The sequence below is a fragment of the Macaca mulatta genome, chromosome 2, assembly GCF_049350105.2.
Source record: "Macaca mulatta isolate MMU2019108-1 chromosome 2, T2T-MMU8v2.0, whole genome shotgun sequence".
NCBI classification, from domain to species: domain Eukaryota; kingdom Metazoa; phylum Chordata; class Mammalia; order Primates; family Cercopithecidae; genus Macaca; species Macaca mulatta.
Window position 1 is genome coordinate 36,740,460 of NC_133407.1, and position 25,682 is coordinate 36,766,141.

At 45.9% G+C, this 25,682-nt stretch overlaps 1 pseudogene; it reads left to right on the plus strand.

Moving 5' to 3' along the window:
- Positions 1–25,682, plus strand: part of INHCA (inhibitor of carbonic anhydrase) — a 52,856-nt pseudogene that overhangs the window by 7,880 nt on the left and 19,294 nt on the right.

A 25,682-nucleotide genomic window follows, 5' to 3' on the forward strand; every position in this document is an offset into this window, starting at 1 on the left:
AAAAATTAGCCCGGTGTGGTGGCACACACCTGTAGTCCCAGCTACTTGGGAGTCTGAGGCAGGAGAACCCAGGAGGCAGTGGTTGCAGTGAGCCAAGATTGCACCACTACACTCCAGCCTGAGCAATGGAGCGAGACTCTGTCTCAAAATAAATAAATAAATAAAATAGTAAATAAATAAATAAAATAGTAAATAAATAAATAAAATATAAAGGTCTGTAACAAGTGAATAATATTTACTAACAAATGAAAACATATGCTGTATTCCCAGATGGAAAGACTAAATATCACATACTTGCGTACCTTCCCAAAGTTAACTCATAAATTTAGTATATGTTTAATCAAAATACAGTCTTTTTAAAAGCATCAATAAAATATTTATAACATTCTTGAGAAAAAATACATGCATGAAATTTTAAAGTTGTATTATGAAAAAGAAAAGTAGCAGGGGAGTGGCTGAGTCCTACCTAAAACTATACCATATTTAAATAACAGTGTTACAAAGGACAGGATACTGGCACATATATAGAAGACCCGGAAGAGAACAAGATTCAGATACATTGTCAGCTTTCTGTATATCCATTCAACTATCTAATTATCTACTTGATATGATATAGATGCAAACTGTGATAGACATTAGGGCATGAGGGTCCTAGGCTTAATAAATTTAGGTAAGATACATGAAGATTTGTTCTTTAAATCAAATTAAATTGAATTTTTATTTGACAAATAATAATTGCACATATTTATGGGGTAAATGTGGTGTTTTGATACATGTATACTAGATTTAGATAAGTATAATAAGGCAAACTTGCAAACAAATGGCTGAGAAAGGGGTCTTTAGTTGGACAACTGGGTAGTCATTCAGAAAAAATAATCAAGTGAGCTTCTTAATCCATTCACCGAAATAAATTCCCAGCTTGACTCAACTTGATTAAAAGACATACACATAACTAGAGAAATTACAAAAGTAGACACATTTGGAAATGTAAAAAAATTTAAACCATGACAAAGAAATGTTTTTTAAAAGCCCTAAGCATGCAGAAAAAAAAAAAAATCACATCAGCTATAACAAAACCACAAACTATATAAAGATGTCATTTAAACTTATAAGAAATACTGAAGAATAAGAAACTATAAACAAGCCATTTGCAGAAAAGACATTAAAACTGAGAATATTAACAATAAAGGAAAAATGTTCATCCCTTTAATAAACAAAGAAATGCAAATAAAAGCATTCTAAAAGTAGCAGTTTGTATTTAGTAATGTAATGACATTTCTAAAGTGGTAACACTTCTCACTGGTAGGTTTGCAGTGAAATTGGTATGCATTGCTATTGGCATTATAAGTATACATTTCTATATCATTTCTGGAAACCAATTTAGAAATATTCAGTAAGGGTCATAAAGATGTGCATAAATTTTCATCTATTTTTGTAATGTGTGTGTGTGTGTGTGTGTGTGTGTGTGTGTGTGTGTTTATGGGAAGAGAGAGCGAGAGATTTGTTAGAGGAATTTGACCTTATACAGTTGTGGGTGCTAGCTAAGCAGTCTCTATGAGACTGTTGTCTTTTTGCATCTGTTATTGGGGTTTGCAGAGGAGTCAGTCAGGAAAGAAAGATGTATGTAAAGTGGAGAAAGGCAAGAACTACCCGGAGGCCATAATCATGAGCTGGAGCCCACGGAATGGACTGAAACCCATGTCAATTCTCCTGGCTTCTCATCTTGATAGTGCTCACAAGGCCCAGTGGCCTTTTGTCCTTTTACCTGTATACTAAATCTCTCCTTTTCTTAAGGTAATTCGTGTCAGTTTCTGATGCATGCATTTAATAGAGTCCTAACTTTATACACACATACATAGATACAAATATACATACATATATATATGAATATATATTATAAAATATTTATAAGAAAAAGTGGGATGGAGGAAAAGGGAGGAATACAGAAAAACTCAAGTTGCTTTAAATGTCAATTAATAAATGAATAAAAAGAATGATTTCCATGACAGGTAGGGAGATGATCCAACATCCAACCTCATTGTGGAGAAGAGGCTGTGCAGTTTCCCTGCCACGGGAATCCACATCTGAGAGTGCAAAACCTGACTTCTTATGGATGGAAATATTCTACAATGCATTCACTCACGTACCCAACAAATGTTTATTGAACAGCTGCCTGTGCTAGGTGGTCCTCTAGGTGCTGGGATTCAGTAGGGAATAGAACACACAAACATGCCTCCGCCTTCATGGCGCTTACATTCCAAAGGGGAGGACAAACAATAAACAGAGTTTGTCACATGGTCGATAAGGGCTCTGAAGGAAAACAAAGTGGCATCCAGCATACACGAGGTGGTAGTTTGAAGACTGTGGTCAGGGAAGGCCTCACTGAGGAGATGACATTTGAGCAGTGACATGATGGAGGTGAAGAAGGCTTGAAGCCATGCAAGTGTCTATTGAGCAAGTGTCTCTGGCAGAGGGTTAGAGGAGTCTTTCTCAGAGGTGATGGGCATCATTCATGGTCTGTTCCCTTCTCTTTCAGGCAAATGAAGCAGATGCTGCGACCATTGATGGAGGTTTAGTGTTTGAGGCAGGCCCCCTACAGCCTGAAGCCCATCATGGCAGAATTCTGTGGGTCAAAAGATGGTGTGTTCTCCCTGGGGACGGGTGTCTCTGGTCCGACACTGCAGCAATGGTGGGTGTGGCAAGGGCCCTGTAAGCATTACACTTAGTAGGGAACCAGGTTGCTGGAGCTCTTTGGATTGAAGGAGGCTGTCTCTCATGCTGACTCCTGAGAGCTGGGAAATTGGCTCTTCCTGGGCGACTATAAACTGCACATTTTGATAGAAACTCCGCTGGTGCTGCTGGCCGTGGGGTATCTCCAGCCTGAGAGGGGAGTGCTGTCAAGAGTCCATTGCTCACCCAGTGGGGTCTCACCCATGGGAGGCCCCTCTCTGGAGACACCAAGGACCTGACTGCCTCTCCTTGTGCTAACCCTGCCTGGGCGACAGAACACGGGCCTCCGTCTAGGGTAAGGAGAGATTTGGGGGAGTCTAAGAATGAGGCTTTGCCTCTTTCCCATACTTGTCCATTAGTGTCATCAGTGTGTGTGTGAGCGCAGCCGGCCTCAGTCTGACTCACTTGAAGGGCCCCGGCATATTCCTGGGACGCCCCTGCATCCTTCCTCTTACACCTCCACTTTGTGTTTGAGCTGCAGGGAGAACCGCTGTTGGGGAAAAGGGGGAAAATGGGGAAAAGGAGAAAAGCCCTCAGGGAGAAGCAGTAACAACACAATGGCTGGGCGCTGAAACAATCCCTAAGTGCGCTCCACTCAGTAGGCCCTGTAATAGCTGGTGACCTCGAGGATCCTGTTTCCACTGGCTTAGAGGGACTAGCAGAAAAAAGAACTAGTGTTTATTGACTTGAAAAGGGACGGTGTTCTCTCTCCTGTCAATTAAGGGCTTTTTTTTCTTTTTCTACCCACTTGCCAGAGGATGGTGAGGTCCTAGCATCCCAGAGTTCTGCATGGTACATGCTCCAGAAGATCAGTGACAATATGGCATCTTCCTTTGACCCTTCTTTCTCTCTGCTCCTTTGCAGATCCGCAAACCCACTATTATGTCAATGCCGTGGTGAAGAGGGCACCAACTTCCAGCTGAGCCAGCTCCAAGGCAAGAAGTCCTACGACATGGGCCTGGGCTGGTCTGCTGGGTAGAACATCCCCGTCAGGACACTGCTTCCCCCTAGCTCCCTTGAAACAGATGAGCCAGCTGGGGCTGGGTGTCCCCAGGCAGGGCTTCTGCACCGGTCACCCTCATGGGCTGTGCTGGAGTCACACTGTCTCTGTGAAGTGTATGTGTCCACGGCCTCCAAGATGGAGTGAGGGTAACCTGCTTTAAACATGCACTGGCTGGGGGTGTGCACCAGCAACTCCTGGGAGCTGGCAGCTGAGTCTTCTCTGAGGAAAGGTGTCAGTCCCACCTTCCTCCTCATCCTCAGTCGCTTGGCTTGACAAGAGACATCACTGAGGCCCACTGAGAAAAGCCACCTCCCTCCCAGCTTCCCGGAAAGGCTCAATGGGGCTTCTAGCCACACTGCCAGGACTCAGGCCTCCATGACTTAGGTGAGGGCTTGGGACATGGGCAAGGAAAGGTTGACTGGGCTGGCGCTAGGGTTTTTTGTTTTCTCTAGGCTTCCTGTTCAGTTATGTTGAGGCACAGTAAGCCTAGGGTGATTTTTCAGCCCTTGAAAGATGATGGCCAGATCTTTTTGAACTCTGCAAAAGTACATCTTTTTGAGTCCGACCAACCTCTGCAGTGTTGATGTCTGACTGTGACAGGGACAAGCGGCTGCAGGGACCTGAGAAGGGCTACAGCCTGGATCGCGGTTCTGGCCAGCTTTGCCCTTTCTGGGAGTGATCACTTGCCTCAGTGTCAGGTGCAACTGGACATGCATCTGGGCAGCTGTGCAGTGGCTGGTAGCACACCTCCTACCCAGTCCTCGACAAGCTGTCCCAGCCCTCTCCCAGAAGGCATATCCCATGAGCTACCACAGCCTCTGGATACACAAGGGGAGGTTGAAGGGGAGGCATTTCCTGAGGTAAAGAAGGACTGTTGGCGGTTGGCTGACGTGCAAGTGTTCCTGCTGTGTTTAGAGTTCAGTCTGGCCCCTTCGAGCCTCCATGTGGGTGAGTTAGCAGAACTGCGTGCCACTGGGACTGAAGTCTTGGTTCAGTGTAGGTCAGCAGCTCTCACATCCTGCAGTGGACAAGCTGGAGAACATTCCTGTGGGTTCCATCACCACATGAGTGTGATGCCTACACCTGCAGGGACCCTGGGCCATGCACTCCCTCCGGCTTGGGCATTGCCAGCCACCTCCAGCAGGCTGCACTGGCTGGCCCCTGCACACCCACTTCCTCAGCCAGTCCTGGGAGGTGTGTGCACATGCATGGGTTCTCAACGAGGGCCACTCTCTCGCGCACATGCATGACCTGGAGGCCCCAGCCAGCTCATGCCCTGGGGTCCATGTCTCTGTGCTGAGCAGCAGCGGCCAAGTTCTTCTCCAGCAGCTGCGTCCCCTGTGGGGACATGAAGAAGTTCCCCCGCCTGTGTCAACTGTGTGCAGGGAAAGGGACAGACAAGTGTGCCTGCTCCTCCCAAGAACCGTACTTCGGCTATGTGGGAGCCTTCAAGTGAGTGAGACCCCACTGCTCCTCCTCCTCAGCCTGATGTTGGGGAGACAAAGGCACAGAGAGCGAACAGGGCCCACCCCAGGCCACCTAGCGCATCAGTGAGAAACCCGGGGTCCCAGGTGCCTCCCATGGCCAAACCTTGCTCCTAACCATCCACAGAGCACTCTTCTGTGTGGGAGCTCCTGGCCTCCCCGGAGCTTGGGGTCTGCCCGTGTTACCCTCCTGGTCAAGGGAATGCTGGGGAGACAGACTCAGGTCTGGGACTCTGAGATCTACAGACATGGGTCTGGGCTTTCGGCTGGGCCACAGGCCAGGACCTGCCGGCTCACAGCTTTCTGCTGAGCTGCTTCTTGTACGTGTCTCTCCTCATCTCCCTCTCAGCCCCCTTGCAGGCACCTCTGCACACTCCATGCTCCATAAGAGAAATAGCTACTATTCCAAGGCTATCCAAAGTTATTAGTCTCCATGGAAAGGCTTTAAGCCTTTAGATTTTTTTTTTTTTTTTTTAATTTGAACCTGTTGCTTTTGGTTGCTTTCTAAGAGGAAAATGCGGGTCCTTCTATCCCATCCTGCCTCCTCAGAGTTGTCTGGTTTGGTGACTTCCAGGGCTCCTGGCTGCTTTTGGCCTGGGCTTGGCTGTGGGGTTCAGAGGCCCTTCAGACAAAGCCGTCGCCTCTGTGAGGACAGACTAATACTCAGGAACTCTGGGCAAAGCCCTGTGAGCCAGCAGTCCGGGCTGACCCTCAGAGGGGCTGCGTGGGGGAGAAGTGAGGCCTGTGCCTGACTGCGGCTCTCTCATCTGTCAGGTGTCTGAAGGGTGAAGGGTGGTGTGGACCCCACCCTAGCCAGAAAAGCTGGTGTTTTTTTTTTTTTTTTTTGAAATGGAGTCTCACTCCTCACTAGGCTGGAGTGCAGTGGCATGATCTCGGCTCACTGCAACCTCCACCTCCCTGGTTCCAGCGATTCTCCTGCCTTAGCATCCCGGGTAGCTGGGACTACAGGCACATGCCACCACACCAAGCTAATTTTTGTATTTTGGTAGAGACAGGGTTTTGCCATGTTGCTCAGGATGGTCTCGATCTCTTGACCTCGTGATCCACCCACCCCGGCCTCCCAAAGTGCTGGGATTACAGGCGTGAGCCACTGCGCCTGGCCCATCTCTAGATATAAGTTGTCTTCTATCTAGAGATCGGTAAAGCTCATTAATGCCACACGACAGTTTCTATGTAAGCATTTCTATTACAGTAATTCCCACTTATTCACAGTATCACTTTACACAGTTGGACTTGTGGCCAACCAAGGTGCAAAAGTATTACATTACTACTCTTGCACCTTGAGGCCATTACTAAGTAAAATAAGAGTTACTGGAACACAAGCCCTTTGATACCACGGTGGTGGATCTGATCACTGAGAAGGCTACGAAGTAACTAACAGGCAGATAATGTAGACAGAGTGCATACAGCATTGACAAAGGGAGGATTCACATCCTGGGAGGGACAGAGCAGGACAGTGCAGATTCTGTCACACTATCAGAACAGCAGGCAATGTAACACTTGTGAATTGCTTATTCCTGGCACTTCCCATTTATGTTGCAGTGCCTTCACAAGAAGGGTGAATATGGTGTAAGAAGATATTTTCAGAGAGAGAGAGAGAGAGAGAGATATTTTGAGGCCATATTCACTTAACTTTTATTACAGTATATTGTTATAATTGTTTGATTTTGGCTGGGCAGAGTGACTCATGCGTATAATCTCAGCACTTTGGGAGGCTGAGGCAGGAGAATCACTTAAGCCCAGGAGTTGGAAGCTGCAGCGAGCTATGATCACGCCTCTGCCCTCCAGCCTGGGCAACAGGCTGTCTCAAAAAAAAAAAAAAAAGGTTCCATTTTTTATTAATTATTGTTGTTAATCTCTTACTGTGCCTAATTTATAAATCAGACTTTATCGTTAAGTATGTATGTATGTGAAAAGAAACATACCGTATTACGGTTTGGTACTATCCGTGATTTCTGGTATCCACTGTGTGTCTTAGAACATATCCCCCTTGAATAAGGTGGGACTGCTGTATTTGTTTTTTCTTTAGTGCTCAGTTTGATTCATCTATAAATCTACTAAACAAATTTTATGAACGTTTAAACAATACTTACCATCTAATAAAACAAGTTGTAATAATCAATTCTCTTAGTCATTGAAATTTCAAATTTAATCACTTTCTTCAGAACATTTCATCATAAATGTCTCTCAACTGCTTCAGGCACCTTAAGCAAAACACACAAATTATTGTAAATATTTCAGAACTTATTAGCACATCTGCAATTAAATCTGTTGCAAAAGCATTATTGACATGGACAAAAATGTTTATCTTCTTCTTCGTTGTCTTTTTTTTTTTTTTTTTCACATTTAGGGAAAAAAAACAAAACTTTTTCAGAATGTTGGACAGTTTACCACAAACAAACAAAATAATATTTCAGACAAATTGAGTTTCCAGATTCTGGGTCTTATAACAAATTAAATTTCTATCAGATACAGAACATTCAAAACATTTGAAATACAGGTATATAGTCACGGTGCTAAGCTCATTTTTATAATAAATGTCTGCTATATAAGGAGAATTTTAGGTCCTTGCTTTTTACATAGGTCCCAGTTCCTTACAACCTAATGTCTTTCCCTAACACGAAATTGACTTCAGTGTCCTTTGTTCCCTTGTTCAGTTATTCACAATTCACTGTTTCCTCATAATTACACATTGACTACAATTATTACTCATTATTACACGGTTTGTTAGCATTTTGGCAATTGATGCATGTCTTATTATCCACAATTTTAATTAGTGGGGTCACCTATGGGTCTCATCAAGTTATTATTATTACGCATTGACTACAATTATTACTCATTATTACACGGTTTGTTAGCATTTTGGCAATTGATGTATGTCTTATTATCCACAATTTTAATTAGTGGGGTCACCTATGGGTCTCATCAAGTTGCTCCAAATAATTATTATGTCCTTTGGATGCTCAAGTTACCACACTTAATGATAGTGGCAGCATCTTCTATCTCCCCCTGAAGTATTTGAAAGCATCTTCACTTTATGGAAACAACAGATTGTCCCAGACCATCTTGATTTACCTTTATCCAAAGTCACTTGTGTATTTTGTAAGACCCCTTCTTACCTGGTAGGAGAATGTCCTGAGATGATGACAATGAGTGCGGGTGGAGAGCCCTGGGCTGCTCTTGCCACCCTGGGCCCTTGAGTGGTCAAGGTAGAAAACTGATTTATTTCTGAAGCCATTACGTCATATTGATTCTCTAAATTTAATACTAATATTACTAAATAATTTTGAAATTTTTCTTTGAATATAAAGATGTAAAACATATTTTCTAGAGAAAATACAGAATTAAAATTGTAACCACTCACAGGAGCCCTGATGACACTCTTTCTCTTTCAGTTTGAGATTTTATCAACCCCAAAGACCATCTGATGCAGGAGAATAGGGAATTAGGGTAATCAAGGGTGAAGGCATAAGCAATAGCAGGCGTAGTCAGTTAGTTCTAGGCAAGACATAGGTCACATCCTCGCTCCTGTGATAACAAGACCGAAGTCTCCACTTCAGCCTCCGATTGACCATGGGCCAGTCCTTTATAGGGTATAACCAACTGGAGGCCTCTAAAGGGCACCTGGGGTGTTATCAAATTCTTTTTGCTTAATAAAAACCCTAAAGAACACTGTAATCAAGGCTCTGGAGCCTGCTCCCGCTCTGTGGAGTATACTTTCACTTCAATTAATCTGTGCTTTCATTGCTTCTTCTATTGCTTCATTCTCTTGTTGCTTTGTTTGTGCATTTTCTCCAATTCTTTGTTCAATGTGCCGAGAACCTGGACAACTCACAGTCAAGACTTTCCATCCAGTAACACATCTGCATTTGTTTTCTAGGACTGCTGTAGCAAAGAACCATGAACTAGGTGGTTTAAGCAACATAAATGTCTTGTCCGTTACCTCCGGAGGCTAAAATTCCAAGATCATGATGTTGGCAGGGTTGGGTCCTCCTGAGAGCCGTGAGGGGAATCTGTTCCAGCCCGCTCTCCTTGTTTCTGGTGGTTTGCTGCTGATCTTTGGTGTTGCTTGACTCACAGACACATCACTCCAATCTCTGCCTTTATATTCACATGACCTGTGTGCATGTCTTCTGTGTACAAACTCCCCTGTTTCATAAGGACACCAGTCATATTGGATTAGGGGTCCACCCTAACCCAGTGTGACCGCATCTTAACTAATTACATTTTCAAGGACCCTATTTCCAAATAAGATCACATTCTGAGGTAATGTGGATTCGGACTTCAATATACGAATTTATTGAACCCATAACACTTTCCAATACCTAGACAATGGAATCAAAGAGCCTGTTTTCCTCATAGGGTCTTTCTGGTTCATCTTTGTACCTGCAGGTTACCCTGACTGGGCCCCGAGACCTACTTCCATCTCTCAACCCTCTCACCTTTCCCCAGCAGTCTCTGTATCAAAGGGAATGTGGCCCCTTTAGTGGGGGACCTAGGCTGTCCTGGCATGGTAATGCATCAGCCCCAGACTAGTTACCTTAAGTCTCTGAGTCTCAGTTTCCTCATCTGTAGAATGGGATAATCATATTACTGGCCTCTCCAAGTTGTTGTGAGGATTAAATGCAACAGAGCCTGGAGAGCCTTCGGCAAGTCTTTGATGAGCTATGAGTGCAGAGTACACATTTGCTGTCACCATTCCTGTCAGCAGAGCCACAGAGAAGTGGGGCAGTTGCGCTGGGCCAGGCACACCTCCCAGCCCTGTGTCTACCTGCAGTGAGATTGTGAACCAGCTGTTTCACTCCCGAGGCCTCTAGTCCTTACCTGTATAAAATGTTTTTGGAAAAAAATTCTCTCTCAGTCCTCTTCAGGCCACATATTTGATGGTTCATTGAGGGGCATGGGTCATCCTAACTACGGCTCATGGCTTTCCAGTGTTAGGCTCACCTGGGCTTTCCCTCCCCAGACAACCTGGCAAACAAGGCCGACAGGGACCAGTATGCGCTGCTTTGCCAGAACAACACCCGGAAGCCGGTAGATGGATACAAGCACTGCCATTTGGTCTGGGTCCCTTCTCATGCTGTCATGGCCCGAAGTGTGGGTGGCAAGGAGGACTTGATCTGGGAGCTTCTCAACCAGGCCCAGGTATCTCCACCTGCCATCCTCCCCTCTGGCTTAGTGCTCCCTGCTTGGATTTGGAGAGAGGTTAACTTCCTTGACTTCTTGTCACTCTGGAAGTCCTGGTGTGTTCAGGGTACAGTGGGAGCCATGCCACACGTGATCCTCTTCACTGACAAATCGCTCAGTCTATATGTATTATAGACAGCAGAGGCATAAAACCTCGTCTGGAACCACGAACCTGGTGGACTAAAGATTCTCTGCAGAAGTTCTTTTTGTCCCATTTAATTATTTTTCATTCTAAACGGGTCCTCAGGATGAGCTCACATGCCCCTCTTCCTCCACAAAGTGCTCCTCATCATCCCATGGCATGTGATCCTGCCCTCCTGACACCTCTGCCAATGCTCTCTCCTTAGCGCTGGGAGATTCAGAGATGAACTAGGCAAAGACTTGTCTTGAGTCATTCACAGATGAGTGTGGGAGGCACACGAGTATGGATTCTTACCCGATGGAATTGCACTACCTCATGAATATTGATGGTGTCCTTTGTGGAGGACAAAGGGACTGATTTGCAGGGTGTATCTGGGAAAGTTCCTGGGCCCTGGGGAGTAACTGTGTGTACCCTAAGGAGGTGGGAGGTGGGGGTTGTCAGGGAGGGCAGCAGGTGACATTTCATGTAGAGTCGCTGCAAAAGCAAACACCAGCCAGTCATTTGAAAGAGCACGTGGGTAGGTGCTGCTGTGAGCTATGTCAGGAGTGGCTCTGGGCCAGTCAACCGGAGTCACAGGCAAAGAGCCCTTTGGTTTTTGGAGACCAGAAAGGAGGGAAGGGACCGTTTGATGTTCCACAGCTGGTCCTTCAGTGGCAGGCTTGGTGTGGGGAGAAGAGGAGCTCAGGAAGCCTGATCGCAGCCCACGGTCCTGGATCACCAGCTCTTCAGGATGGAGACTACCACGGGCGCTTAGGGTGATCAGATGGCCTGAGGGTAAGGCAGCCTTTGCTGACTGTCCCATGGGAACACAGAGCCACAGCCCATAGTGGAGAGGGATGGATCTGGGGGGTGGCCCCTGGCAGTTCCCCTGAGGCCACACTCAGGCAGACAAGCTGGGATTTGAGGAGAGCTTTCCCTCACCGTGAGCCAGGGATGCTGGGGACCTTGGCCACTGTCTTCACCCTCAGGCACTCATATCTTGCTTTCTGTTTCCCTTGTCTGTTTTGGGGTTTGTTTTACCTTTATCTCTATGTCATCCTCCCTCCTTCACCATCTCTTTTGTCCTTTGAACAGGAACATTTTGGAAAAGACAAGTCATCAGGGTTTCAGCTCTTTGGCTCTCCTCTCGAGACAGACCTGCTGTTTACTGATGCTGCTCATGGGTTTTTAAGGGTCCCGCTGAGAGGTGACAACGTGCTAGCAGCCACCACCTAACATGGATGCCAAGCTGTACCTGGGATATGAGTATTTTTCTGCGACTCAGGATCCAAAAAGAGGTATGTAAGGTCCCGGGAGGGACCTGGCCAGCTTGGGCAGCAGGGTGGGGTGGGGCCGTCACGGGAGGCTTTCCAGGTGCCTGCAAGCCTCACCTAAAGCTTATTGGCCTGCAAAGCCCAAGGAAGCTACTAACTGCACTGGGTTAATGAGGGGGTTTTCTGTGATTAGAAAAGGGCTTTAACGGTCTTCATATTCTAGACAACTTGAAGTCATGATGGCCCTGCCTCCTTTGTATTAGCCGGGGTCATCCCACCCAGGGCGGGTCTATTCGACATGAAGTATAAAAACAATCCATCCTAAACTGAAGTGGGAATGTGGCCACTACCACCATCCAGAGGTTTCTGGTCTGGTCATCCACTGGATCTCTATGGTTTATTTCTTCCTTCCTTCCTTCTTCTAGCTTTGCCCTCCATTCAGTCAACCAGTAAGTATTTGTATCTACAGAAGGGCAGCTATGGTATTAGATGTGGGCATATAGTGGTGAGCAAAGATAATGGGTGAGGGGAGCGCAATCAGGCCCACCCAAAACAGAACTCGTGACTGCCATGTGGGGCATGCTTCCTGGATGGGGAGCCCAGTCTTGCAAGAGAAAACCCCAGAAGGCCCTGAGCTGGGCTGGTGCTCAGAGAGGCCTCCCTGGGGAGGTAATGCCTGAGGAGCTGAGGTTAGGAGCAGGAGGAAGCTCTGTCTTCACTGATTTTTCTGAGAACTGAGTTCCCCCATTTCTCCTGGAGGGTGACAGCAGGAATTAGCAGTGTCATGGGAATGAGACATGTCAGCTCTGCTGCTGCCAGTGAGGGCCTCATTGGACAGCCACTTTGCAGCACTAACCTCCCAGACCCACCTGGGTCTTCCTTTGGATCCCTCCACCCGGCCTGGATGTGGAAGACTGCCCGAGGGTGCAGCAGTGTGCAGTGGGCCACCATGAGAGGGCCCAGTGTGTTGAGTAGAGTGCTATGAGTAGTGGTGCCTTGGCGTGCACCATGGAGGAGACCCCCAGAGGACTACAACACTGCCATCATGGTTGGAGGGCCCTGCTCTTAAGGCTGGGTTCAGACACTCAGACACACAGCACTTCTGCCAAATCTGGCATTGAAAATCTCCTTCCCTAATGCCTCTTCTTCAGTCTCCAGGATAAGGATGCCTGTTGTGCGCTGCCTCCCACCCACCCCACAGGCCCCTCCAGCTCTGGGCAGGGCAGAAGGTCAGAGCCAGCCCAAGAGCTGGACTCCTGTGGGGCTCAGCTCCGGAGTCCAGGAAGCTCAGGGGAGTGTCTTGCCTAGGAGCCCCAGGAAGTAGCGTGACATTCCGGGCTATGGTCAGGCTACTGTGAATTGTGAAAGCAGATCAGCCTTTTCAATCCTTTAATTGTAAGTTTATTTTTTCTGATTATAAAATATTACAATAAATAAATAAAAATAGGGCTGCAGCGAGCCATGGTTACACCATTGCACTCTAGCCTGGGTGACAGAGCAAGACCCTGTCTCTCAAAAAATCAATAAGTAAAAATAAAATCTTTCACAACTTCGTCACTCAGAGATCATCATCACATGATCTCTGAGTGACGAAGTTGTGAATGATTTTATTTATTTTATCTATTATGATCTCTGAGCGATGAAATTGTGTTGTTACTAACTTTAGGAGCAGAAATACTTTTGTAATTAGGAAAAAATAAATTTATAAATAAAAGAATGAAAATTTGACAAACTTAGAAGGCTATGCAACCGTTTCGTTTTGTTTTGTTTTACTTGAGAAGACCCTCATCTTGGTAAACTTTCCTAGGACCAATTCATAAGATTAAGATCTTGATGGTTATGTAGTCTCCCAAATGTGTCAATTGTAAGGATTAAGTAACTCTGAGTACTTATAACACTGCCTGGCACATAATAAGCAGTAAGTAAGTGTTAGCTGTTATTATTATTCAAAATCCCTAGGACAATTGGTATATTTTCTTTGTTTTTTTTTTTTTTTTTTTTTTTTTTGAGATGGAGTCTCATTCTGTCGCCTAGGCTGTAGTGCAGTGGCATGATCTCAGCTCTCTGCAAGCTCCCGGGTTCATGCCATTTTCCTGCCTCAGCCTCCCAAGTAGCTGAGACTACAGGCGCCTGCCACCATGCCCGGCTAATTTTTTTGTATTTTTAGTAGAGACAGGGTTTCACCACGTTAGCCAGGATGGTCTCGATCTCCTGACCTCATGATCCGCCCGTCTTGGCCTCCCAAAGTGCTGGAATTACAGGCATGAGCCACCGTGCCTGGCCGACAGTTGGTATATTTTCTTAAATAACGAAACACTCATTTAAATAATGGCTGTGTAATATTCCACCAAGTATGTTGGCCTCCATTTAACCAATTTCTCTGAGTTTATATTTGAGTTATTTCCAAATCCTTTGCTATTATAGACAATGTGGGATTGAAAAATCTTTGTATCTATAAATGCCTATATTTCTGAGTGTATCTTTAATATTAATGATAACTAATTTTTCTGGAGTTACTGTGTGCCAAGCATGTTTATAAGGTCTTAACCTGTATTACTCATTTAGTCTTCATGATAAACCTATGGGGTATAATTTTTACCCAACTTATGGATGAAAAAATGTGTATAGCATAGTATTGAGGAATACGTGCTTTGGGGTAGACAGAACTTGGAGGCCATCTGCAATAGTGGTTACAAGGAATTGAATTGCCTAGGTTTAAGTCTTAGTGGCTGTTGATTGGACAAACTTAACCTCTCTGTTTTCATTTATAAAAGAGGGGAAATTCTAGTACCTAGCTTATTGAAGTTTGTGAGGAATACATGAGGTAATCACTGTGAAGTGTTTAGAAAGGAGCCTGGCACGTAATAAGGCTTGGTAAGTTTTTGCTGCTGTAGTCACTGTTTTTAGATTTCTAGAAGGGTAGTGAAAAGGTCAAAAGCAAAGAGCATGTATGTGTATGTTTTTATCTTGGTGACCTTATCTATAAGTATACATTTTTTGCTCTATTAGAAAAATAAATTGATTAAAATAATAAGCGAATTATTAGTGTATTATCTAGAGAAATGAATTATTTATTGAACATCTTTGTTGTGCCAGGGCACTGAGTACAGTGCTAGTGGGATTATGGGAACAGATTTGAACGCCATTATCTGGAAGAAACGTGTTCCATAGACACAGATTAAATGCATTCCCTGAGTCTGGCCATGTTAATCATTGAGTTGAGTGACTATGGTCACAAAGAAGGAGTGGTGAGGTCATGTCCAGGACTCAGCATGGGTCTCATCAGAGGACAGAGATGTCCAGGGGGCATGACCTGGGTTGGAACTTGTTTCCAGGTCAACAGGCCAAGAGCATGTCCAGTTTTTTAAACCTTGTGTTTACATGGCAGAAGATTTGAGTGATCCACAATTGGTTAATCACAAGGACGTTTACATGAAGCCAATGAAATGGGAACCTCTGAGGGTCAGAGGCTCAGGAGACAGCTATTGTGCTATTGGTACTATGATTTGTTTCTTAACTTCAGAAAGGAGAAGGTGATGCCATGAGCTTGGATGCAGGATTCATCCACATAGCAGGCAAATATGGGCTGGTGCCTGTCCTGGCGGAGAACTACAGTAAGTGGAGGGAAGTGTCCTTCTGCATTTTTTCTGTCCACAGATCCCCTGGACTGTGGGCATAGAAAGATGAGGAAATCACTTAGTTGAGTGTTGAGATAATAACTATTGTTGGAGTGTAGGGAGCTAGTAGAAAAAAAAAAAACCCCTCTCCTGGAGCCAGAACCAATTAAGATACAGACAAAGGAATTAGGCAGAAAGAGATCAAAATAACACCTTTATTTCTGAGACAGCGATACTGGAGTGTGTGATGTAGAGCTGGCACGGGGCTGCAAGTTACCCTTACCTTACACTTGTCCACTAGTTCAGAAAAACGGGTCTGATGGCTTATGCCATGACGAAAGGCAAAGGGAAACACGTTTTGTCATAGGTAAGAAGACCTAAGCAACCCTCTCCCCATTGTCTTCAAGAAAGAAAGAAGGGGCTGAGCCACACGTGCTCATGATCCTTCACCCAGATGCACTGGGTGGTTGAGAAGGTGGGGCTGCAAGGTCATGTTCTTTAGTGGGTATCCATTCACATGGAAAAATGAAGCCGGCATAAAAGAGGGTTTCCCTAATATCATTGATTACACCTCATCTGCTACATTATCTTTCAAAACAAAACAACTCTGTGAGGTAAATAGTGGTATCTCCATTTTATAGCTGTAAACACTGAGGCTTAGAAAAGATAAGTGATGGGTCAGAAGCGTGGTGGCTCACACCTGTAATCCCAGCACTTTAGGAGGCCGAGGTGGGTGGATCACGTGAGGTCAGGAGTTCAAGACCAGCCTGGCCAACGTGGCGAAGCCCTGTCTCTACTAAAAATACAAAAATTAGCCGGGCGCCTGTAATCCCAGCTACTGAGGAGGCTGAGGCAGGAGAATCGCTTGAAACTGGGAGGTAGAGGTTGCAGTGAGCCAAGATTGCACCATTGCACTCCAGCCTGGGCAACAACAGCAAAACTCCATCTCAAAAAAAAAAAAAAAAAAGGATGAGTGATGTTTCCATTGTAGAATAAAGACTGAATCCAGATCTTTCTGACTCCGTGCACTGGGTTATTTCCCTCCCATATAGCAAGAATAATGATTGCCTACTACAGTCTAAGACTCTGGAGGGAAGAAAGACATCAGGATGACTTATTACACAGCTAATGCAAAGGGATATGGCCTCTCCCTGTCTTCCCCTTCAATGAGCACCTCCACTTTCTTTCCCCGCATCTGCCAGAGTACTGGGGAGATTTTGGGATGTAACCTATGTTTAAATAGGAAAGAGCAGAAGAGGGTAAAATGGGCTTGCAGAAACTTAACCCACTGATTCCAATGATACCTTGCTCATTTTATTATTGACTATTGAGATTGAGAAGCTCCTGGCTTTGGATGGAGTATGTGAGGGTTTAATGTCATGCACCTCGATTGTTTTTCTTTTTCTTTTCAGAGCAGTTTAGGTCTAAGTGAGTGAATTTCCCCATGGAAGGTGAGTTAGCATCAGTAACACTGGCTCAAAGGTAAAGGCCCATTGTTGGGGAGAGGAAAGCTTGAAGACAAATAAAAATGACTGGAGGTGGAAAAAAATTCACAGTTAATCGTTAAGATGCAAACCTATCCTGGGGCTGTAATAATACTATTTGCAGGGTACTTTATAGTTGGCAAAGGACTCCTGTTTGCACTATTCCCGTTCCCTCTTCTCAGCAACCCTGGAGTATGTGGGCATTGTTGTCCCATGTTATGGAGCTGGAGTCTGGGGCTCAGGGACAGTGCGACCTGCCCAGGGCCACACAGCCAGGAGGCGACTGCACCTGGGTTTGAGAAGAGGCGGAATGACTGGAAACCCCTGGCCCTTCGCCCTGACACCACACTGCACCTGAGCACATGCTGCCTGCCCCTCTCTGTGTGAAGGTCCGCACCGGGGCCCGTTCCTGGCATTTCTGGGCTAAGTAGAGACCTCAGGAGAGAAGGAGATTTACAGATGCTGCTGATGAAGATGAGGAGGAAAATAAAATCCACCTTTCAGCTTTTAGCCAGCTGGAGCTTGATCGCAGGGGAGTTGATCAGTCTCTAGAGTAGAAGACCACCACTAGGGGGCAAGTTCCTTCGTTTTGTGTCTCCAGATAAGCAGAGAAGGTCTGTCTCTAGTACCTACTCCTGGAAAATGGATAGAGCAGTGGTTCTCAGGTGTGGTCTCTGGACCAGTAGCATCAGCATCAACTGGGAGTTTGTTGGGAAGGAAAATTCTGGGGCTCCATTCTAGACCTGAGTCAGAAGCTCTGAGGCCGGGGCTAGCAACCTATGTTTTAACAAATTTAATGCACGTTATATGGCTCGAAATCCTGAGGTGAAAGCCAAGTGCATACTTGGGTTTAGAGTTTCTTCTGAGGCAGCAGAGCTGGGGAAGGTGAGGAGTTTGGAGCATCACAGCACAAGGAGCTGTGGTCTCTGTTCCCTGCTGAGCACTGGGTAATAGGACCCTGCACAGCCCACCCTGCACAAAGGCCACTGGAGTGCAAAGTTGAGGCATCACTTCCCTGCTCACCTGCAGCAGCTCCCCTTCCTGTGTGGCAGGACCCCAGCCCGGGGATATGCTGTACCTCATCCCTCCCTGCTGTCATGGCTAAGAAGTCTTCTCTAAATTGTGTCTTCATCCCCAATCCTAAAGTCCAGCAAACAACCTTCTATCTGCTATGTATTCTATTCTGATCGTTTATCATCAGAAACAACCCTAACTGCTTCAAAAGTAGTTGACATTTTCAGGAACTGCAATGACACACAAATGTAGATCAACAAGCACGCTTAAAGGATGGTTTAGACACTGGCAGAGGGGCTGACTGTGATGGAGAAGGTGCCATCTGAGTAGAGAGGGGGAGAGTTAACCTCAGAGTCACACACACATGCGTGGAAAGATGGATGACAATTATGAATCCCATAGGTACAGAAATCGTGGCATTGAAGGAAGGCACTATGACAGAATTTGGCTACCAGACTGGTGTCGTGGACTGCAGTGTGGCAGGCAAGGGCTTGCCATGGCCTCAGGAGAACCTGCTTCACTGGGAGGGGCCTCCAGTCCTGCTTCTGCACTAGCAGCACTGCTGGAAAGCCACGTCCCTAACCTGCCCTTCCGGTTCCTGATGTGCCTATGCTCATATCTGCACCTCTGACCCCCGTCAGTCACTCCAGGAGGGGTTCCACTGCCACCATTTAACTGAAGAAAAATGTAGGCTCCTAGATGACAAGGACATGTCTGAGGTCACTTAGGAAGGACAAGACAGACCTTCCACCTGCCATGTTGACACCCAACTTCTCCAAGTTTGAATTTGTAGAGAACTGATCTACAACACGGAGAAAGGGTGTGTACGTGCGGGAAGCGGGGAGTGGTGAGCCACATTATCTTCTAATTCTAAGAATTTATGATTCAAATCAAGCACAATTCAGTTATATAATACTGGGACTGGAATAAATAAAATATTCGTGGTATTCTCATTAGAATCAGGAGCAAGGCAAGAATGGCCATTCCCACCAAAGATATTCAGCGTTATATTGGAAGCAAATGCAGTAAGACAAGGAAAAGAGTTGGGTTTTTTAAATATTGGGAAAGAGAAGAGAGATTAAATTGTCATTATTAGGAAAGATTACTGTAAACTTAGAAAATCAGAGACTTAACATTAAAAAATAACTCATTAAAGCTTTCTTTTGAACTTATATTCAACAGAAAAACTTGACTAAGTGCATACTCATAATTCCAAAAATTTATAGAAATAAATGGTTTTTAATAGGGGAAAATGGGCTACAATAAAAATACCTCCCAGTATAGATACGATACATCCATATATAATAAGATATAAGTTAGATTCAGCCAAATTACAGAATGATGTAGCCATATCTATCACTACTGAATCAAACAAGTGTCCACAATATATTATTGAGGAGGATTAAAGCAACTCACAGAAAATAATGCAGCAAGACTGTCTCAAAAAAGGAGAAAATAATACATAGCAAGATTCTATTGAAAAAGTACAGTGTATGTAAATATATGCGGGTGCATTTATGTAGACATAGCTAGGGAGCAGTAGTGTTAGTCTGGCTCAGTACCTAATAATGACGGCTATTGGGACGGTCCTCTGCTAGAGTAACATGAGGGGTTCAAGATATTCCCTCTCCCCAGGGAGAGTGACAGGCAAGGGCTAGCAGCAGTAGCTCTAAAATGTATTTTCAGAGTGCCCTGGAGGTATGAGAATAGTATCTTGGCACCCCTTCCACTAATATATATATGTAAATATGTGTGCAAACATATATATATAATCTATAATGTATGTATTTATCAATATGTATACTTATATGTACATATGTATAAATACAGAGTATATAAGTAAACACTATATGTATATATTTAAATGTATAGGTTTTTTTTCCCCCTGAAAGAGCAACTTGCTGCCAGCGAAGTCTTCTCTGAGATGGTCTTGCTGTCTGCTTGAAAGGACAGACAGAGTACACCACTGAGGGGTCAGTAAAGAAATGAAGCACTGTTTTAAGCAGGAAGGGATTTAATACAGGGAATTAAATGTTAACAAAAAGCGGACACTAGGTTCCTGGAATGACTGCCACCCATAGTGAAACAGAGCTGACTCCCTAGGAGACCTACTACCCACAAGACCTCTACTAGTACAGTGATTTCAAGACACAGCCTGTAGCTGTGACCAAGGGATAGGAAGCCAGAATTGACAGTGGCTGTTGCTGCTGCATTTGCTGTAATAGCTTCTAATCCTCTAGGATGGAGAAGGGATACTAGAGATCTGGATAGAAAAGCCTAACATCTCCGGGACTTTATTTCCTAGCAGAAAAGAGGTGAGGGGGAAGGCAAAGACCTCTATGTGACTTCCACCTTCCAAATTTCACACATCCTAATTTACACTAAGAACACAGCTGCAAGGAAACATTGGAAGTGTAGTTTCCACATTTCGAGCCAGAAGTGGGATGGGATGGAAATGGAGAATACCAGCTCCACCATAGCCACCATATAGAGATGGCATTTAATGGCCTGGTACAGGAGGGCTGGCCAGATCTCACTGGATTGTCCATTCTTCCTCCTCCTTCCCCTTCTCTCCCTGAAAGAGAAGAAATTGCATCTTGGTATTTCAATTTCTAGGCTATTATGTCACGGCTGTGGTTGAGAAATCAGATGCTGATGTCACCTGGAACTCTCTTCGAGGCAGGAAGTCCTGCCACACTGTAGTTGGCACTTCTGCAAGCTGGAACATCCCCATGGGCTTAATATACAATCACACCAGGTCCTGTAAATGTGGTGAGTATGTTCTGGGAGGTGTTGTGGCAGTTCATTCCCTGTGCCTGTGCCTGGGTAAAGGAGAAATTCAGTTTGATGAATGGCAGAAAATGCCATAATGGGTGGTGGGCTTAAGAGCTTGACAGAAATTGTCGGTGAGCCTCACATCTTCTTGAGCAGGTCCTCCTCCTTCTCATCCTTTTGCTTCTGAGAAGAATACCTTGGCCTAGAGGGCAGATCTCAGGGAAATAGCTCTATTCTTGATGTCTCACAAATGGCTCAGGGAACAAGCCTAAGTTTGCAAAGCAAGACTGGGCTGGATGCGTTGGTGCGCATGAGTGTGTTGTTTTCACATATAAACCGAAATGGCTGCCTTCTTAATTGGAAACCTTCCACCAGTAAGTCCTGGAGTGCTGTTTATCATGTTCATCCTCATCTCTCTTAGATGAATTCGTCATTTCAGCTACACTCACGCCACTACCTAAGAGGCTTCTGCTCCTCTGCTTTCCCCAACTCTCTGAAAATGCCAGTCCTAACTGAACCCTATTACCTGCTCTCTTTTGTACCTGAGCAGCTAAATGCGGTTGGAGAGCGTCACAGGGCAGCAGAGCAGTTCGTGTCACCGGAATGCTTCAGGCACTGTCTTTGGTGTGCCCCCAACATTTACAAGCGCCCCCACCACTTCTCTGCTCCACATGCCACATTCCCAGTGATTCTCCTAACGTCCTACTTGTCCACACACCTCAAACAAACACCACCTACCACCTTTCTCAGCAGACCATTTCACCTGCACCTGCAGGAGACAATGAAACCATCAGAGAGGTTTCCCTTAACATCTGCCTGCCAAGACTGTGGGCCTCCTGGGGGCTGCACCTCCCCACCTCCTCCCTCCCCAGCCAATCCCTCTACCTGTGCTTGGGTGCGGGTCACTCCCATGTTCTCTTTAACGGTCTCAACTCTCAGTTATTACTTCTCCTTCTGGTGTGTCCAACAATTTCTCTCAACAGGTAAACACACCCAGTGTTTTCCATCTTTAAAAGTCCCCTGACCCTCAACCCACCCAATATTCTCCTGCAGCTCCTGCCTTCCTTCCCTCCTCCTCTTTAAGGCCCGAGTGATCAAAGTGTTGTTGGAACCACTCCCCTTCCACTCACTCCTCAACTCCCTGCTGCCTGGCTCCAGTGCATCACTCCACAGGAAGGATTCTGGTCAAGCCACCAGTGGCCTACATACTGCTCATTGGAAGGATGTGCTTCCGCTCCTTTCCCCATGACCTCTCAGCAGCGTTTCCTCATATTGCCCTAGAATAATATCTCCTGGCTTTTATGGAAACACACTGGCTTGGTTTTTCTCCTGCTTTCGCAAGGACCCTGTTTCCCAATGTAGTTAAGAAACGTTTGAGTTGCTAAATGAAACTGTTTTTCCCAATCTCAGTGGAATCCCCAAGCACTCACATCCATGCCCACAGCCTCAATGGCCATCCAAAGGGTGTTACGCGTACAAAGCTAGGCACATGATAAGCACTAGGTAAATGCTTTTTATCTATCTTTGTGTTGATAATTGTCAAGTTCTTATCCCCAGCACAAGTCTCTCCTTAGCCTCCAGACATGTGTGTATTGAACTGCCTATTTGACATCTCTGGATGGATATCTCAAGAGCACACTAAGCTCATCCTGTTCAAAACCGAATGCACCATCCCTGCCGAGCCTGCTCCTTTTCCAGAACTACCTGGAATGGTGGAGGACTCTACAGTCCATCCCCTTGTGCCTGGGGGAAGCCTGACTGTCATCCTCCACACAGCCATCCATCTCCAGGGGTGCCGATTTCTCCTCCTTCCACTCATCTCCCTCCCCTTTGTGCTCCTCTAGTCCCAGCTGCCCTCATTTCCCCTGAACTTCTCCAGGAACCTGCCACCCAAACTCCACATCGCTCTGGTTTCCATCCATCCTGTTGCCAGGCCAATCTTTGCAAAGTGCAGCTATGACCATATCCTGCTTACTGCCCCGGCCCAGCATTGTCTAAAACCCTTCAGAGACTTCTCATCTCTCTAAGGACAAAGAACAAAACCTACCACAGTAAAAGGTCCCATGGGGTCTGGACCTGCCGCCAACCGCACTCACCACCATTCTCTTGATGGTTTAGTCCTGATGGCCTCCATGAGGCTCTCTGGGCCATGCCTCCACCCTATCCCAACACAGGCCAGTGCAGATGCTGGTTCTCCTGTCTGGAGGGCTCTTCCCCTCTTCCCTTCACTTAGGCGACTCCTACTCACTCTTCATGTCTTGGCTTAAAGCTTCTCCCTGACCCCTAGGGCTGCAAGGGGCTCTTTTATTGTAGCTTCATGGAACCCTATAATATTTTCCCAGAGCAAAGAGGGAAACATGAATTTACTCGTGTGGTGACTTAGGTTCTGACTGTCGCCACACAGGCCGCAAGTTCTCAAGAGGGCAGGGCCTATGTCTGATTTCTTTATGGTGGTGCCCTGGAGCCCAGCACAGGGCTGGGCAGCTGTGCCTCTCTAGACTCTTTCTGGACCTGAAGCTGTAATGGCACACCTTGTAAAAAAGGGCAAGGGCAGCAGAGCCCAGAAAACATGTGCTCCGGGTTCCGCCTGCCAGGACTTCTCTTTTGCCCCTCACTGTTAAACTCTGTGTCCATCTTTCGACGCCACTGCCCTGTGCTGCAATGGGGTAGACCTCTGTGAGCTCACAGACCCTCAGTCCAACTTGAGTCAGTTCCCCTTTACTTAGCTCTGGCTGGAACCTTTTTTTTTTTAAATTCCATAAAGTCTTGCTTTTAATAACATGTTACAAATAACTGAATGTGTCTTTATTAGGCAATTTTTGGGACAGAATCTGAGGCTTTCTTGCTAACACAAGCAGGGAAGGCTGATTCTGACCTCTGGTTGTCCTTTCTCGCAGATGAGTTCTTCAGTCACAGTTGTGCCCCTAGGTCTAACACGGATTCCCCTCTCTGTGCTCTGTGTGGTGGCAGGTGCAGTCCTGCCCACATGTGGGCTCACAACAGCCAGGAGAGATACTACGGCTCCAATGGGGCTTTCAGGCAAGTAGTGTCTGTGCACCACCTTTCTCTTTGCACCAACCCAGTACATTTCTTGTCCACTAACTTTTTCCATCATCCCAGCCTCTGGCTGCTGCATTTGGAAGGAGCCAGAATCTAGGAAATAGAACTACTGCAAATTTTGAATGGCTCCAATGACTCAAGTCCAGCTCTTCTCTAGGGCACTCTCCTGCAGACCCAGATGATTTAGGGCCCCTTGGGGCTCCTGAGGAGAAGCAAGAATGATGGTAGCAGAGTCACGACTCTAGTTCTACTTTTGCCACTTTCTTCAGTGTGATTGTGGACAAGTCAAGAATCCGCCAGAGCCTTAGTTCAAAATCACAGGAGGGACACCAGACACCTCACTTCTTACACTTGGTTGGTGAGTATATTTTAAAAATAGATGCTCCTGGTCTCCTCCATCCATTCAAGAAATATTTACTGAGCACCTAATAGACATTGTTCTAACTGTTACAGCAGTCAAGCTGTTACCAACCGTGGGTTCTCTCTCAATGCAATAGAAATTGTCATAAAGCCAAGAGAGTTTTCCCAGACAAGGCTTTGTTGGAGCTTATGCCCAGGAATATGGGAGGCAACACAAGAGAGAATTTTCTGGCTGACTCCCCAGAGGGCGTTGTAAAGGGGCCACGGTGAGAAAGGAGTGATGTCTAGGAATGTAGAGGCAGGGAACTTTTAGCACCTCCACAGTGTGATGACATGCTTCTTCATGCTCGCATGTCTTATAAGCATGTTACATCTCCACCCCTGGGTGTGATTTTTAGCATTATAATGAAGCTAAGGTTAAGGATCAGTCGTTCTCCTGGCCTTGCGTGCATGCGGGAGATAGTAAGATTCATGGTGGGAGCTGCTGCTTTTAGCTTCCTCAGGGTCCGACAGTCAGCAGGTACGGCTCCTTGAGCAAGGTTTATCTTGCAAGGTCTGGAGGGTCTGTTTGGGGTCCCTGCCACCCATGGGGCCTCCCCTCTACCAGCTTGTGGTGAGGTCCTTGGTGGGGCATGGGGGGCACCAAGTCCTGTCCCTCCTCTGCCTCAAAGCCACACATAATACCTGTCCCTCCCCTGCTCCCAGTCTTCTGGGGAAAGTAGGACAACAGCACACAAATAAAGGGCAGGATATACCTTCCAACTGTAAGTGCTACGGAGGAACCAAGGGAGGTGATGCAGCAGCAACCAGTTTTAGAAATTTTAGAAAAGGTGGTCAGGGCAGGCCTTAGCAGGCAGAGGGGCCGTGTGAGCTGAGAATAATGTGGGAATCAGGCCTGAGAAAACCTGGAGGAAGAGCAACCTAGGATGAAGGAACAGCAAGCACAAAGGTATGGGGGCAGGGCAAGTCATGCTGTGTGGAGGCCAGAGAAGAAGGTCTGTGGATGAGGGTGCAGAGAGAGAGGCACTGGCTGTCTCAGAGCCCTGTTGGCCTGGCTAAGGACGTAGATTTAACTCTAGGTATTGTGGGAAGTGTTGGACCTTTGCGGAAGCAGGGCAGTGCTATATGAATGAGTTATGTGAACAATGTATGAGACTCTAGAAAGTTCTCTTTTATTCATAGACACCAGGGTATTCCACTACGAGACTACTTTGTCCTGCCCTTTCTGAAGTTTTCTCTCTTTCTTTTCATAAGCCATGCATAAATTACATGTTTTCACAGATCCACAACAACATATACTATTATTACATTAAACCTGGATGAAATATGTATGTATATATTTATTTATACACATAAAAAGCAGTCTTAGCTTCAAACCTCTCATTCTCCCCATCTCCTACCTGTCTTTTCACTTCGTTGAGTTTTGTTTGTTTTTTTTTTTTTTTTTGAGATGGAGTCTTGCTCTGTCACCTAGGCTGGAGGAGTGTGGTGGTGCGATCTTGACTCACTGAAACCTCCACCTCCCAGGTTGAAGCAGTTTTCCTGCCTCAGC